Consider the following 18,576-nt stretch of genomic DNA (forward strand, 5'->3'; position numbering starts at 1 on the left):
GACAGATGACGAATTACGGTTATATGAAATCCGTGGGACCAGATAATGATGAACAAGGGGAATTCCCTAGATTGTTTTGTCAGGAGTAAGTTACCAAACACGTCAGGGGATTCCCTTCGATATTCGGCTCGGATGTACTGGCATACCCTGTACTGGGATAACCCCGCCTTTCTAAAGGCTTGGTGTGTCACTGCGTTGTGTGCATTGGGGTTGAGCATCAAATCGCGTTTCGAAAAAGCCCAACTCTGTTTCGACCGCAAAGAAAATCATCTCTGCTTAAATGACAAAAATGACAAATAAGCCGTGACAAGGAATTATTCCGAGTTTTCGCGATATCAAAAAGGCTCATGAATAAATCAAACAACGACACAGGCGGCGTTACTCGTCGAGTTTCTTTCATCTAATGAAGATTATTGAAGTTTCATTGAAGTCCAAAAACTACGGATGGAAGACGCCCCACAAATGTCCCCCATTAACATATCTTCAGAAAGAACGGCGTCGCCGAGTTGTGAATATTTTACTCGAATGAAAAAATAATTTGATTTATAATTCGATGTAATTATGATGTCAGATAATACGATTCAAAGCTGAAAAATTATTTTGGAATTATGTTGATAAAGTCTATGACCATTAGTTACCCAAACATGGGTAACCACAGCACTTCGGGGCATTTTGGTTAATAATTTCTTTTTAATGTTCTTTTAAATCATCAGTTTTTGATTGTAGGTTTGACACTGCTAATCTTCATTTGCATCGCATTGCAAATTTCTACCGTATGATAAAAGGTTTTGCTGTCAGTTATTTGACTAGACTAAAGGTTGCGTAAGTAAGGGTATGCCTCATGAAGACTGGGCGATAGTAGTATCAATTTTCAACAGAACATTTCGTATTTTTAGACTTATTGTGGGATTTTCTTCATATTCATAGTCAATTACTTTTGAATATATATATATATAGTTTATTAAAGTGTCATCTTTACAAGTAAAGCCAGCCTATAAAAGGCTTACAAGACACAAATTTTCATACAATTATAACATATTCATGGCATGTTACCGTTACGTCGTAAGGACGCCCTTTCAATATAGTTACAAACATATTTAATCATTTAGCAATTCGATAGAATTTGAATTAATACCTCGGTACTTGAAAGGGGAGTTATATCAAGAGTTAGTACATCTTCAATTTTTTGGTATAGGTCATTTCTTGAATCATGATATGCGTTAAATGAATATTTTAATTTCTAGTCACAATATCTGCTCCTCCGTTGGGGCAAAGCGATCACTATTATTTTCATGGCTGGGTATCTTTTGCATTGATATCGTTGGCATATGATTGAATGGTTGTATGTACGGAATTAGCAAAATGAAAAATGGCCTCCGCATTGGCGAAGATTATACGCCGAATCGAACCTATTAAATCATCGGCAACAAAACCACGGCTTCATTCTCATCGTAAAACAACTCCGGTAAAGAAACGATAATTACTGTCATTAGCGGTTAAATTACATTAGTTTTCTGGCGCGTGGCATCCCTTCGTCAATTTCACAAGGCCAGACGACGCCCACGGAGTCGCCTAATGAACGGGATTTATCATATAGCAATAATCCGCGACTAGGGTCGCAAATAACGAGAAACCAACAACATTGAAAGGCATAATTCCGAGTCTTTGAAAACGATGATGGTCGTAGCTCGTTCAAAAATCACTTTTATATGGTACATATGATATGGGCAATTGCCTTAACCTGTAACAAGCCCAAAGGAGGACAAAGTCACTCTATATACACATACATAAATTAGTTAGTATATAGAGCCAACCACAGTTCTTTTTAGAGAATGCAACAAAAGTTTACAGTTGTTCAAGTAGGTTAAAGCGAATTCCTCCTTGTCCTAGGAGTATCACTTTACAACAGCGTTCGTGTCACAGAACAGATATTCGTGAATCATTACTTCGTCTTACGCCATATTCAAACGGTTAACAATGCCCACACATGGGAATCGCCGACCGCGCACAACTTAGAAGGAAAATACTATACGGGATGCATCTTTGAATATTGATACTAGTATAATGATGAACCTCATCTTGTCGTAATCACCCTCTATCATAAATCACATGCCATACATCAGTTTTACGACTAGTAGCCATCGTAGTACACATGTGGCGTACACTATCGGTCATTATCTGGTGGCGTCTTTCTTTATGAATTACGCACATTTTCTGTAAGACATGTACCCGGACACACTGGGCGACGAAATCGCCGGCGACAGAATCCAACATTATGTTGGATTCGGGCGATTTCGTGGCCGACTAATTCGCCCAAAGCGATTGCCCGGACATTCAAGGCGATTCTACCGGCGATTTCGTCGGGCGACGAAATAGGCCGACGAAATCTATAAGATATTCTGCTCGAGTATTGGTTACATCAGGATATTTATCCTCTCTTCAACTGATGCCCAAATATTAGCCCAATAGTAATAACCAACTTGAAAACGAACTAGTCACTAGGAGATTGTACTTAAAAACTCTATGAAACGAATCGATGGTGTATTTTCTAAACGACCCCTCCGACCAAGTAGGCAGTTAGGCTATGGCAAAGAGTAGTGGCAAAAATCGCTAAAGATGGATTATTTTCCACCAATGCCGAGCGCTGGATTTCGCTAAATTTCTATCACTAAGAATATCTTTTTTCGATAATGAGTCTCACCAAAACGATCTATCCATATGAGTACGATGATATTAAGAACCCAGACAAAAACGCATTTTCCCTAAGACGTCCCTGGCATGCCCAGATGTAAATGCGAATGACGTAAGAAGACGGTCGTTTGCATATGGATGAGTAAATGAGTTAATGAATGGCTGGGCGACCGCTGTTGTCTTCGCTGTCAGCATTAGCCACCGGTAAAACGCCGACATGGAGCCAATTAGCTGATCTTCACTTCTTGAAGAGGAGATAAGTAACGGTCGCAAACCTAATTAGAACGGCTCCAGTACATAGCTCAAGGTACGTAGCCAATGACGCATAGCGAAGAGGTGACATCACAATAGAAGTCGTGGGTTCCGTAGACAAATAACTGTCTACAATTCAACTGAAGAAAAAGCCACGATTATGAAGAAGAACTAAGAGAGAAGTGACGTTTAGACTCTTATTCTATGAGCCATTTTCAAAACCAAGAGAGTAGTGACGTTTTGACTCATATTCTCAGAGCCACTTTCAAAACAGTTCCCATAGAATTGACTCGAAACGTCACTATAGTCTCTTAGTTTCGAGAACTGTTAGTCTTTTCTTCGAGTGTGTTAGTATTTTAGATCCGTTTTTAAATACCTGTTTTTTTCTATGGATTTTACCCGTTTCATGTTTAATCATTTATACGTTGGCAATTCGATTCGAAATTGTCATCTTCGACACTTTCGGGGGCCCTAAACTTAATCGGAATGATAACACGACCTTATTGCCTCTGTCTCAATCGCCCAGTATTCAACTTTCTGCACTTTGCCGAAATACGACAAAGAAATATCACAATTCATCACTTCACGGGATTCTCTCTTGAGAGGTTTGTGCAAAATACGAAGCATAGGATTGAAGCGTGAAATTACAGATTCGTCGGGGCTCAACTTAATTCTGCTTTTCCCGAGGTTTCGCCCTCAAGGGACCAATGAATTTCGACTATATCTTCGCAGTCGATAAGGCACATTTATTGGTGACAAAACGACGTTCGCTGTTAATAGTCAAGCACCGTGTCTATGTACGGCATTGTGCGTAGGAGTTCGAAAGATTTTTCGAAAGTAGCATCCGTCGCTTCGGCATCGAAATGAGTCTAGTACACTGCGGAGATTGTTGCGCACCGGAAATGCACTCGCAGCCGACAAAATCAATTACGCCTTCAATAGTTCGTCAGCTGCTATTCGCCCGGCCGGAAGTTGGGGAGATTTTCTAAAACGTCGTTACCGAACGTTCACGGCACAAAGCGCCAAACAGGCCTGTAACAAACACTGGCGTTAGGATGGTTCACGGCGGGTATCGCGGGCAATGTAGACTTTATGAAAACACAACGAGATGCGTATTCGAAATGACGTCTCGGACTTAATTCAAGAGGAGCTTAGTTCCTCGGTTACGTACTCTGGCAATCTGTTAAAAAAATTGCGGATTGAAATAAAAACGAGGAATTGAATATGAATGAATTATTTGACACCTTAGAAAAAATGTTGAATATTTCAGGAAAAGAAATCTGCAAAAGTTTCAATGCATTAAGGGTCATTTGGTGTTAATGGTAGTTGATCCAACAAGCAAGAAAAACTTCATCCTGACAGTTACTTAATAACGCAGGAATAATGTACTCATTCTAAAGGCACTATTAGGAACTGTCTGCAAGACTGATATTAATATCAATATTGAGAGTTAACAAGTAAAAACCGACAGTTGATATTAATGTATCTATAATTGTCCGACAGTTTGGGAGTTTATCTAAACTCCATGATCCAGCTCCTTCCACAGTTGCGAGTTAAGATTTCACTCTGAGTTAACTCATTGAAAATGAACTAACTTTAACTCACAATTGTGGAACTGGGTCCATCATCGGAGATACCAAAATGATGATAAACTCCGAAACTGTCATACAATAAACTCTTTGATATCAACTGTGGATTTTTAGTTGTAAACTATTAGATTCGTTGGTATTCGAAAAGACGTCTCGAACATCGTAGGGTGCTCAGTCACCTTATTCGTATTGACATTCCGTCGAAAATATTGCGGATTAAAAACAGAAAAAAAAACGCCATTTCGTTCGTTCGCGATGGAAGGCAATTAGAAATTCAGGAAGAACTGTCGTCATTTCCCGCTGTTCAAACATGATAAACCTTTCTGATCTCGCGTACGATGAAGTACGAGACCGAATATGGATTTATTCAGCTATCAAATTATCAAATTGCCAGATTTTGCGGCTGAGAATGAATTCGTTCGTTCGTTCGGAAAGAAAAAGTAAGCTTGACGCACATTCGACGCGGCAGTATTCATGCAACCTATTCCGACTGACAACCGCCGCGCTGGTCCTAATGGAATTGTCGTTTTCACTATTTAATGGCCTCAATTTGCGAACAGCGAAAAATGAAATCGCGGAAACTGAATTCGATTACTTTATCGAATATCGGTTCAGCGCTATACGCGTACACATAATTGAAGATTGATTCATTTTTGTAGACTTGACTCGCGGGGTTGTACCTTTGGGTACCTGGATTAAGTCTTGTTCATATTTGATTCGCGAATAATCTAGTTAATTTCGATATAGTGTGCCTCGGTAGTTTGTACGGACCGAGTGTGGATGCTTCCGAAACCGTTATAAAATTCAGAACGCAACTTAATTCCGAAATCACGTTTAGACTCACTTAAACGCCAACTCCACGCCAATGGCTAGAAAATTGGCTGCCCATGACAGAGTGTTGTGGCGCTCACTGACTGCCATGAAGCCGTATCGTCTGTCGAGACTGAACGTGTGACCAAGCTCATCATGGACAAGCGAAAATCAAGAAAGGCTGCTGCTCATATTCATGGGAGCGCCGATAGATTCACGCGTAAGAAATACGGATTTAGAGCAACGTTTCAGCTATAAACTAATGACCATCATCAGGCGCGCTAGTTTAGGCTATAGACGAGATGTTGCTCACACTCATTTCTTCAAGAATTTTACATCTTTCGCTGAAATTCATCGTTGGATTTCTTGGAATATCGTGTATCGTCTCGACCCGTATACAGAAATAATCGACCTATATTCAGAAGCTCCTACGTCTATGGATTAAATCCCCGATTAAATCAAACATTTCAGAAATACTAGCCCCATCCAATGGTCTATACTATAGTTCTCGGCCTACGCCTTTGTGCTTTGCCTGACCCAATCTTAAAAATAAATCTTAAATCGTCTCAGGGGCCGCTGAAGATCGCAAAAAAGGAAGATAAGAACATCGTCAAAAATAATCAACATTTATATACAGACTCGAACGTAATGTTCTATTATTCTACGCTGCTTATCTTATAACGCGCAGAACAACAAGTATACATAAGATTGGTACGGATTCGTTGTTGACGGACTGTCGCGTTGGGACGAACTATTTTGATTAGATTTTTTCTCCGCTTGGCTACGTCCATGATGTCGAGGTATACGCGGACAATATATCGACTACTAAGACGGTCGTAGAAAACGAATCAACTGTCGCCGGTCTGGCAGGAGCTGTCACAGCCGTCGAAACATATTACAACAGTAAAATCAGACACATATAGTATATTAGATCAATTCATTTCGGGCCAACGACAAAATCTGACGTCCATATTAAGACCGACACTATTTATTAGGAAAGATCAATCAGTTTTTGAAGACGCCGTCCCGGAGACATTATGATATTAAGAAAATAATGGGTTTTTTATGTTGAAACAGAGAATTGTCCCTTTTTGTTCGGTTGATTGATTGATAGCATTATGATTCGATTACTATAGTTATCTATTGTGTCCCTTGTAAACCCACCACACCTGTCGGGGAAGAAAGATAGTTCTATTTTTATTTTAAGGACGGGAAGATAATCCGCTGTTTTTATCGGCAAATTTTTTGCTCAATTTACCAATAAAGGGGTCAAATAGTCTGAATCATAATTACATTGTGAACTGACCGGTTATTCCTTCTAACGCCCAAAGATTTGCAAGGATACAGTTTCATTGGTATAAGGACAATATATCTAATGTTTGTAGACTTTTTTCCGACGGAATCAAATACATTTGTCATACTTTGAACAGGTAGAGTCGACTTCGTTGATTGTGCTGTTGCACTAGTTATTGCAGTTATTGTCAGAATCAGTGGTCAATATATAGAATTAATTCTAGACCATAAAGCTTTACTTATCAAATACGCAGTTCAAGTATCTCCAGAGTTTAACTGAATATGTCAATTCAACTCTCGTGCTCAGTCATTTGATTCCGGACCAAGATCTACAGAATCGTAATTGAATTTAAAAGTCAAATTGATTCGGTTCAATTTAATCTAATTTCAAGGCAACTGTTAATGCACAAAAGTGCGTTCGTGTGCGGTTTTAAACCGCAACCCGCGGCACCACATATATACGGCTTATTCACGCGTTCTGTATCGCGCGTGTCTGGGAAGCGCAATCACCGTTCGTTCGTCTTAACATCAAAATGCTGGTCAGGTAAGACACTTTACATCGGGTACTCGTTAGAACGGAGACAATGTTTAGATGAACGAGTCTAAGGACCGCGCATCAGTCACTGAAAGAAGCCGCGTTAGCCATTAAGATCTGCGATGTCGGTCAACGACGCTGCACGATTGATTGCGCTTCGCAATCGCGACGACTTGAATTTGCTGACAGGCACTGTCTGAGAAACGTGCCGCCGCGACGGCATCTGAAGTTAATGGATACTGACGACTTTTTTCTCCGAGGGTCTTCGTCAATTTCGGCATGACTATCGTTTTATTTGGCCATTTTAGGTCGTCTTTGGCAACCATGCGTTTAATGAAAGTCCAACCGTGTCGCATATATCTGAATTATCTGCTTTATGTCACAGTTTGTTTTTTTTTGCGAACGCGAGAACTATTCATAAAGATGGCGTTGTTCAATGATCTGTGTAGCGGACAGACTCTTCGAAGTGATGAGAAACGTGGATAAGGTGTAACGGTTATAGCAGTGATGCGGATTGCGGCTGCAAACCAAACCGTATCGCACACGACATCTAACGATTAGTAGCGATACTTTCGTATTACTATAAATCTCGGCCGTTCCGATCTCTCCTAGACTTGTAGAATATCTCTGAGCATAGAAAAAACTAATCGAAAGACAACAGTACGCCTACTCTCGATTCATGTCCTCTTATATTTTCTTTGTATTTATAGACTGATGGAAGCCTTGATTTAGCTTTTTAAATTTCCAAATTTCTGGATCTACTATATTTCTAGCCATGAACAAATACACAATATCCGTGTAAGAAAAAGGAGAGAGATCCCACAATAAATTCAACCAAAGATGTAAAGTTCTTGATTAATAGTGTTTACGAAGCATTATTTTAGCAATATTAGCACGCTTGATGATGGCTAATAGTCTTTAGTTGCTCAAATATATATATCAACAATTCTATTCAGAACTTTCCATCGGAATGACTGCGGGATTCCTCTCGTATGTTCTAGCCATCAGTATTCGTAACAAACTGTTTAGGCCTATCGCCTGATTTCGTGTTAATGGTTTATTCTATCTATTCGCATGGAAACGAACGACGAACAATTCCTGACAAACAATCGGTCATAAGTGCGTGATGATTATAATTATCACTTGTTTCAAGCAGCTCTTGTTCTACACGTATTGTTCAGGGCACTACGACGTACGCTATCAGGTATTCTAAGAGAGAATTCTGTTGTTTTCGACATTCAGCTGGAACCAGTTCCACGGCTGTGAGTTTGAGTTAACTCTGAGTTAAAGTTAGTTCATTTTCAACGAGTTGACTCAAAGTCAAATCTTAACTCACAATGGACCTTGACCCTGGTGACAATAAACCATTTTACAGTTGCTAACCGCCATTTTGTTCGGGTATTTTTCTCCTGCATTGTTGGGTCATTTTTTGCTTTTTTAAAACTATTTGTTTTGACAACTTCGACAACATTCAAATCGTGTGAATACAGGACTCGGTTACCCTAACAAAATGGTGGCTAGCAACTATAACATTGTTTTATCACATCTATCTGCTTTGGAGGTCTCAGGACCGAATAATTTTAAAAGAAATGAATTTTCTGCGTGAAAAAAAAAGATAAATCATATGTATCTATGCATATCATTTTTTCTCGACGACGGCCATGATGTTCCTGCATGAAAAATCTCTATTTTTTCAGTTTGATTTTTTTCCACACTGCAAAATTTGCCGTGATCGATAAAAAGCGATAAACATTAATAAAAATGATTTTTTTCTGTGTGGTTGCTTTTTACGCATAGAATCAATTTTCATTTTAATATGTTTCTTGGAGCTACAGAAATATAACGGATAAAACATGATTGTCGTCAGGATTTTGCCGTGTAACTTGGATGTCAAATCGAAAAACGGTAACCTTTTTCAACTCGAATTTTAAATGCAGTAAACCTTGTCGTACTTTTCAAAAGAAAGCCTGAAAAAAAAGTCGGGGGATTTTTTGTCCCAAAATATCAGACTTACGCAGGGTTTACTGTCGTTCAAAATATCTCTGTACGTAACGCGACAAAATAGAAGCGTGGGCCTGCTAAACCTTGTTCGGTTTCTATTCGAGCATTTAAGAATCAAAGCTTTCATGAATTCGGCCTCTGGTTATCAATACCGAAGAAGCGAGGGTAGACTGTTTAGGCGTAGGCATCGTTCTTTAACCCTTGACATTTATCAAACGAAGCAATTAATTTTCGTTACAAGATAAGTTGTAAGCTGCGTTGCGATATCGACTATAATACAAGGTGAATAAAATGATTATGAACTATCGTATACACTTAGACGATGCGTGTGCGTTACTGGTTAATTTAGACTCGGCCCGTATTTTCGCATCGATACAAATGTATTATTACTGTATGTATGTATGTATGTATGTATGTATGTATTATTGTGCTCTGTGCAAATGTAAATTTTTGTGGAGCAATAAACTAATTGTAATTGTACTAACATCATTGTTTCAAGTATACTTCTTTACTAAAAAGTACAATAAAAATTCATCACTATTGCGTAAAAAGAAACAGTTTAAGAAATATACATAAACCCTTAAAAGCTCAGACCACTGTAGGAAATTTATTGAAGGTAAGTATGTGATGGCACATTTCTCAACACCTGCTTAGATAGGTTCCCACTAATTTTAGGAGTCAAAAACCAATATGGTTGTCGGGGACAGAATTTATATTCGGAATGGAACGGGTCCAATTCCCGACCACTTTCATACTAGATGTTGACTCAAAGAGATGCTACGGGCTTTTATAGACATAGAATTCGTTTTTGTGCTTCGAATATTCGTATTAGTGCGCATTATATAGTTTAAGGGAAGAAAACGCGTTTGACTCGTCGATAAAACCGATCTATACGAATTAAAATACCGTAGCATCGACGAAATATCGCGTGTTCCGAGCGCGCGCGCGCGTTTCATCGATGCAAAAATACCCTGTTTACTACCATTGATTTCGCCGTGTAATAACGGTATCGCTGACGCCCAAAGCTTCGGCTTCTTTTCGCCTGAATCATCGTCGTAGTTTATACCGAATAGAATACCTCGAGATGAAAATCACCGATGACTCGCTCCAGTATGTCAACCGACGAGGCGAAAAACAATTATTCGAGTGTATTTTTAAACGCGTTCGCGTATCGACACAGATATTTTCCTGAAGCTGCTATGTCTCTCGAACACTCTTTCGCGTTATTTTCCTCCCGTATTTTGGTAATGGTTTCAGTACGAATTTGCGGTAGTGGTAACGAGATATCCGAAAAGGGTTGAATCAAGAGGGACGACGAAAAAGTTCTGTACCAACGGCAGGGGACAACATCCCGCATTTAGTTCCACGTCTCGGTTGAATAAATTGAAATAACGCATTTTGATTCTATACCTTTTAAGAAAACTGTTAAATGGGGCGGTATCATCAAGGGGTCTTGCGTATGACGTCATGGCGTTCATATTAAGGATTTTCGCTAGGAAAACATCAGAGACTTTTGGGGCTGGTCCTATACAGTCGAAACCTAATTCCAACAGCGGTCTTGACAAATAGCCATAAGTTGTTAGATCGGTTATAGAACTAAGATGCTCCTAAGACTAAGCTATAACTACGGATTCTCCCCGTTGATATCCAATATGCTGTATGTGAATGATATGACGTGGAGTCGGTTGTCGCAAAAAAGGACTGCCTTAAACGTCTTTTGCATTTGAATACGAGATCGTTGCGACCTGTTTTTGTCTGCCCCATAAGCTGTCGTGAATTACAGTCCTCAGATCCGTTGATAGGGATAGCGGGTTTTCTGTAAGCCTGGTGATATCGTACTGAAAACCAGTTCCCCGATGAATAAATAATACATAGCAAAACAGACGGCTCTCAGTAGCGTCTATACAGTCGTGTGTTGAGTCAATATACTTATCAGCGTCTGGTGTAGGCTTCGTGTATCCTTAGAACTTGAAATGTCAAAACGGCAACGAAAAATGCCAAGTCGATTGTTCTCAATCTCTCTTTCTTTCTTTCTTTCTTTCTTTCTTTCTTTCTATCTATTTCTTTCTGTCTCCGTGAGAACGGACAGCAATAGCAGAAAGTTAATATCGTTCGCAGTATCTCAACAAAAAAGGCAGATACCGCCTACGCGTGTATAAGACCGAGCCGCATAAATAAGCAGATTTTGTTATACGTTAAGAGACGAGAGTTTGTGGTCTATTTCAATGCGCACATAATCCTCGTTTTGGCGGGGATTACTCGTCAACCTGAGACATTTCAAGCGACTCGTTACAAATATAGAAAATCCTAAAGTACAAAAAACCGTGCAAATCAAGATTTGAGTGAATACGAATAACACTCGAGACTATCTTTAGAAAACATGTTCAAAAGTAGATCGAAGCAAGGGAGGATTAAGGCCCCCCCCCCAAAAAAAAAAAAAAAATTAAAGACCCTCGCGTTAACATTTCCTGATTGACATTTACCGATGATAAATCAATTAATTCTACACATGCAATTTTTCCTCTGAAGCCTGGAAAATGATTCTTGCACCAAATTTTCAAATTGGGGGGGGGGGTGCTCCCAAAATGCAGGACTTCGTGCCTCCGACACCGCACATAAGGTTACTTCCATTAATCACTGGACACAGATTTCATTATTTCCTGGAGCCACTGATGATAAACGACAATATTCTTGAACGTACAGCTTGTTTCGTTGAGTGCTATAGCCGGTGAACCGAAACATCGAAACGCGTAAATACAAATCTGTTTCGTGTTTTTCTCACTGTGTACACGCGCTAATAGGCTTTAGTAACACCGACGACGTATCGGGGTAATTCGGTATTGCAGAAAGCGAACTTAATTGGAGTAATCTCACAAAAAGTGCGCTTTAAAAGTCTAAACTCGGTGAACCATTAGTATTAGCTATATTTACCGGCACGTTTCCTCCGCAACTCGGCGCAAACGAAACCATAAATTCGGTCACGTCTCATTCGAACAAGAACCGGATAGAATTTATTCGGGTTTATCTGAGCGCGGCCGGATTTTACGCTCGGCGATGAACGGAAATTCGAGCTGGAAACCTGGCGAAGATAGTACAGCAGACACGCAGCCCCGCGTCAATGAATGCCCAACGTAAACAGTAAAGAATTAACTTACCGGCAAGAGTTTATTTTGTTGGGTTTTTCAGCCGCTTAAAAAACGTTACGACTTCATTCCACGCGCGCGCAGTTAATTGAATACCAACCGAAGACGAACGTGCATCGTATAGTGGCGGCGAAAAAACGGAAAAGAAGCCGCTTCTATTGGCTATAAATCCTCTCGAAAAAGGAGCGTTTACAAAAACAGAAAAAAATACCGAAGTAGAGATACGTTTGAAGATTCGGTTGGTTGATGGGGACTTAATGATAACAGACATAAAATTCTATAGCAAGTGACGACTCAAATTATGTGATTATTGCGTTATTTTTTAGACTCAGGCGAGCGTTTGACGACTGGTTGTACGTTGTCGAAACCGCACTTGTGGCATATGCTGTTTGGTACATCTTCACCCGTCAGGGGATTCGAACCCGCTACGCAAAAGTTGTTCCCCGAACCCCTCGACCTCGCGAGATAGTCGTTACCAGTAAGAGTCGTTACCAGAATCCAATCAAGTTAATCACAGAGTTTGTAACAGACGACATCAGGCTTGTGTTGGATTTACCGTACCCCTGGCAAGCGAGGATATTTTTGAAAAGTTTACCACCGAAATTAAAATGCTTAGACTCGTTATCAAAATCCAGCTTCAGCGTTATCGTCTTTCCAACGATTAGATATAATCTGCGTAATCTTGCAGGGAGTGTAAGGACGAGGTATTGGTATTGGCTAAGCCTACTTAGGCATTTCCTAATTCCTCGCATAATTTATTGATCATCGTTTTGCTTTTAAATTGTGTAATTAATTATCTGTAAACTCTGTTACGATTTTTATGCAAGTAAATCATACATCATATCATATCATATCATATCATATAGCTAGAGTTTACCGGGATATAGATAACCACAATACAAAGGGCAATAAGAGTTTTTGTCCAAAATATCATAAAATAAAATTCTTCTTAGCTATTGTGCTAAACTGATTATCTGTTGATTTCTTTATATTTCTAGAGAGAATCGGAAAGATAATTTTTTAGAATAGAAAAAGGCACCGTTTAATAGATATTTCATTTTCATTTTCTTTGAAATGTTCTTAAAGACAGCGTGTGCTAACGACCAAACAAGCGAAGAAAAAGCATCATACTGTATACAAGGAATGCGCATGATTCGCTTAATTATTATAACTGCGTCCTTGAAATACTCATGAAGGCTCGGTCGTTTAATCCAACATTTAACTAGGTGGGAAAAATTCTTGTTTCACACCTTCGTAACGTTGAACGATGGGTTTATTCGAAACAGATTCGTTTCGTCGACGCAATCATTGAAAACGATTGATGGGATTTTGTCACGATTTCACTCTAAAGTTCGGCATACCGCACGCTTTCGCACATTTCAAGAGAATATCCGCATTCTTCTCGAAACCTTGCGCAAAATTCGATCCGTTATTTTTCACATACTCGAAGATGTGTTTTGAGGAGCGCCGCGCGTTGTTTTCCCGAATATCTACCCGCGTACATATTTCCGCTATCTGAAAAACACCGATTTCGGGCGGAGGGCGTCGGAAACGCTGTTTACGCAGCGACCGATATAATAATCATCATAAGCGCTGACGGATTATCAGCGTTTCGAAAAAATTCCCGAACCACCAGCGCCGGGGTTAACGTAAATACAAACGTTTCGTCGAGGTATTCGTTCATCAATTGAACAGTTTTGTAAATATAGTAAATTATGTGCATAATCGGTGTAAACAAACACACCTCCTCGCGGCATTGTCCGCATTTTCATCTCGTTACTCAACAAGCTCGCATGCGTTGCTGCCCGTCCTCACAATTTGATATATCACATACCACTCTCTAAAGAGTCGGTCTAGTAATTCTAACAAGTTGATTTATATATCTTTCCTATCTAAACTAACGCGATCTATACCGGCTCCGGCCGAATCCTTTACATAATGAAGACTTCGTCACCCATCGTAGTAGATTAGGCACATTCTAACGTGAAGAATGGATTGTATGACCAAAACTAATTTGACGATGGGATAGTGAGAGTTCGTCGTGTCCTCTCGCCTTTGATAAATCTTGTTTTTGAGTCTTTTGATTGGTACAAAGTGGGTTTTGTCATATAATCTTTACGCCATATTTCCAATTTTTGCTCGTCCAAACTTCACATGTATTCATCGCTTTACTCGGCATATCTCTCAATGTTTGAATGAACCAACGAATGGACTAAAAGACATAAGATGCTTTCATACTCCACACTGCAGGACCCAGTAGCATGTCTGGCTTAGATTTCAGACCAGTTTAAGACAATCTTATTTCTATAGCCAATCTGTAATAACTAAGACCAGTCTTCATATCCACAGTCTTAAGATCCAATCATATCACTATTGGACTACATGGGCAACTGGGCCAAGTTTGATATGGCGATCACCATCGGACCGAGTTTATCAGTTTATTGGGTATGATAAAGATTCGATATACGGATAAATTCACTGGAAGCTCGATTTCAACATTAACGTAAAAAGTGCTGTCCTCGTTTAAGAGAAAACCAACAATCGATAAAAACACTCGGGGAGTTATCTTAACCTGTCGACTGGATTGCTATGAGCCATTATCCAAAACAGCTTTGAAAATAACATAGAAAATTGAGTTCAAATGTTTAAATCACTCCCTTTTTTCGTTGTTTAAGAAAATATGATCATTATCATTGTGGGCTTATTGTTTTTAGAACAAAACTTGACTGTGATCTCTTCTCTTATACGAGGATAAGATTCCAAATATATCATAGTTTGAATTAAGCTTAGTTTATTCGACAATCTTAAATCAAACGGTCGAAATACAATCATAATGATACAACATAAGATTGTCTTCTCCCTTCAACGAGAAAAATCTGCTAAATATGAAAAAAACGGTAACATTCCGAAACCACCTATAAATTTTTAACGTTCGTCTAAATACCGTGTGAGAATGGATTCTGAGAAGATAAAAATCGATTCCCAGTCTGAGAAGACGTGCTAATTTATTCAACGTAAAAAGAAACTAGCAGAAAAACAGCAGACCATAGCGTAAACAAGCGCACGCCGTAAATGTCATACCGAGTCTATAGCCATTATACCCTCCGCGTGAAAACGTAGACAAAATAATAATCTTCGACGTGATTCGAGAAAGATTTCGGCAAGGCCGAGGTGTTTGTTATAGCGGTATTGAATCAATTGGCTTCGATTATTATCCGCGCGCGAACTATTGGGAATAATTGAGTTAATTGAGGTGGAGTATACCGCGCCGTGTTGTCCTGGATTTCCAGGGTAGGCAGTTTATAGTTCGTTCTCGCATTCGCTACACGCCCGTTCATCCTCGGCGCATTTATAATTTACGAGCCTTTGATATCGAGAGATTTACAATAATAGCGAAAAAGTGAATTCGCCGATAAAACGAGACGCGCTTTTTTTACGGCCAGAAAAAAAAGTCAAGCGCGGTGGCTGGATACGCGGCACGTACGCCGTAGGATTCCGACGCGTGGACTAATCAGTTTTCGCCACACGTGTATAAAGCCTAGTCAAATTCTAATCTCACCGTTAAATTAACCGCTACAATCAAATTAAGGAAGCCTCATAAAACGTCTAAGATCATCACAGCTACACAAGCCGAATTTGTGTACTGGCACGCACCGGTAAAGGTGACTCCAGCTTTATTAGTGTGATTTTTTTTCATCCCACCCAAACCGCTGAGCGACTAGTGGACTTAAGACTGTTGGTTTCGATGGACGAGTAACAGTTCGTAATTCAATAATGATGACAGAATAAAAACTACGAGAATGTTTCGACTCGATTGTATGGCGAGGGCTTGTCCCGATAGCTGCGGATCCAAAGTGAAAGGTTTGACCCAATATCCTTGGTACCGCATATAAAAAGTTCTTTTGATAGGTGGCACCTAGGATATTGGGTCAAATTCTTTATTTTGGACCCCCCTGCTATCGTGGCGAGCCCCTGTGGATGGTATGAGCGATTTTAAAGGTTAAATGTCTTTGAAAATGAATGTAGAATTCAGATGAATGGTCACTACACTCGCAGCTTTTCTTCAATCGGTTTTCGATTGAATTCGTCTCCTCGTCGACCCAAAAAAAAAACAATTAACTGGACTGAATGACGATAGCTTACGATCTTGATGCGATCTACTTACTAGACTATATCGCGTCGAGATATCTCGACGCGAATCATGAATTCCTACGTAATTGGGCCGGATGGAATTCATCGCGGAGTATGAATACAAGATTATTATGGTCTCGATATGCTAATTAGAGAACAAAGTCGGCAAATCTCAGCAGCGCGCTGAAAACGTCACGACGCTATACGTTCAGTGCATCTAGACGACACGATCTCTGAAGATTGGTCAATTTGTTTCATTAGAAAAGATGTTTGAGTATAGCGAGAGGGATAACACCTTTCGGGCATGTTCTATTTATCCGACAAAACCGACGAATAGTCGGCTGCACTTTTTGAGAATGAGAGCGCAAATATATTTTACCCTCGATTCGACCGACACGCATAACGGAATATGAGAATCGAAGACCTACTCGATAATGTATTCGAATTATCTACATTGTATTATGGTTGAATTCTAACTTTAAATTCGTGAATGCACTCTTCAATGCGATCGTGTTCAGTTTATTGCGACTTCGTAGGGAAAAAGAAATAAAATCTGTGCTACATACAGTTGACAAATCGTGCATGTTACACAAAATAAAGATGGGCCACGTAATAGCAATATATATCGATAGTAATTCAGGTAAATGGATAATGATTTAGGGGGATACATAAAAGAGGTACATAAACTCCTTTTAGGAATTTAGATAGTTTGACCAGAGTATTTTTTAAAGAATTGATTATGCTAACTTTGAAGGACTGTGTCTACTTAATAAGTGTAATGAATACTGCGTCGTCATTACGAGCATACGAACAAGCTGCACGAATCGTCTCCGCATGTATGCTGGCCAGTCCGACCTCCCGACACCTTGGTTTCCGACCATTTCCAAATCAGTTCCACCCACATTCGTAAAATCGGCTAATGCCTGGTTCATATATCGGAAATGCACCTAAAAGTATCTTCTTCCAAAATCATTTTCTGGGCAGGGGCCTCAGACCCCCGCTTCGAGCTTCACCGGTGACACCTCCGGCATTTTGAATAGGTTTGAATACCAATCCCAATTACATCCGGTGGCCATACATTACGCTGGCCTCATGTTCAGTCACATCGCGTTTTTATTTATTCTCACTTCTTTTTTTAAGATACATCCCTCCCCTGCCATAAATCCATCATGTCTTATATCAATTTCCACGCAATATCGTTATTAAGAGCGAAATCTACGTTGAGATTACTACGGATTATTTTCGCGGAACAGAGGAAGCGCTAGGTCGGACGAACCGGCGATTAATCATTATCTACTCGAATAGGGACGTTGAATTGACTATCGCCAAAACTTTCGCGCTAGTCGCATAGACAACGGCGCTCGTACTTGTAAACTGACGTTTGGGATATCACTGGCAGCCAGTAGTTGTCACAAGCGATAACGAGCCGTGTAAAACAAGAAGCCATCAATCATTCAATTACCAGCGAAACTTTTGCCGCTGTCGAGCGGAACGCGAACGGGTAATAAACGCTCGGGCTCAACTGTAATTGCGCGCCGTTCTCAATAGGGACCCTGCCTGCAATGTTTTTCAGCTTGTTCATTTGTAAATAAGCGGCGACGGAATAAAATCCGTTCGTCTGATCGGCGTAGATGTCGCAGACGGGAATCGTAATTTAAGCACTTTGTTGACGTCTTGACGTCGAAATCGCCAATAAAATAACGATCGAAAACACAAATTGTCGATTTAAAGGGTTTATAATAAAGATTAGGAATAAAGCGTTCTACAAATCTGCGCATTCGTTTATCGCTCGCGATCGAATGTGTAGCGTCCATCCACCCGACCGCCCGCCCGCCCGCCCGTCCGCCCGTCCGTTCATCTGGTATTGGCTTTTACTCACCTAGGAAAAGATTCGACCTAGGAAAAACATTATTAAACGAAAATTCGTGAGAATTTATTCTCAACAACAACAAACCGTCAGAAAGAAATACCTCTGAAATATCTTCTCTTTTTAAACTGCGACGAAATGAAAATACATTTCGTAAATTACGAACGAAAGATATTTTGCCAGTTTTGCCAGTTTTGCCCTGTGGGTGCCGGATGATAGAGCGGCGTGCGTAATGCCACGAGAAGTGGCCCATTTCAACAAACA

The sequence above is a fragment of the Tubulanus polymorphus genome, chromosome 11 (genome assembly GCF_964204645.1).
Source record: "Tubulanus polymorphus chromosome 11, tnTubPoly1.2, whole genome shotgun sequence".
In the NCBI taxonomy this organism is placed as follows: domain Eukaryota; kingdom Metazoa; phylum Nemertea; class Palaeonemertea; order Tubulaniformes; family Tubulanidae; genus Tubulanus; species Tubulanus polymorphus.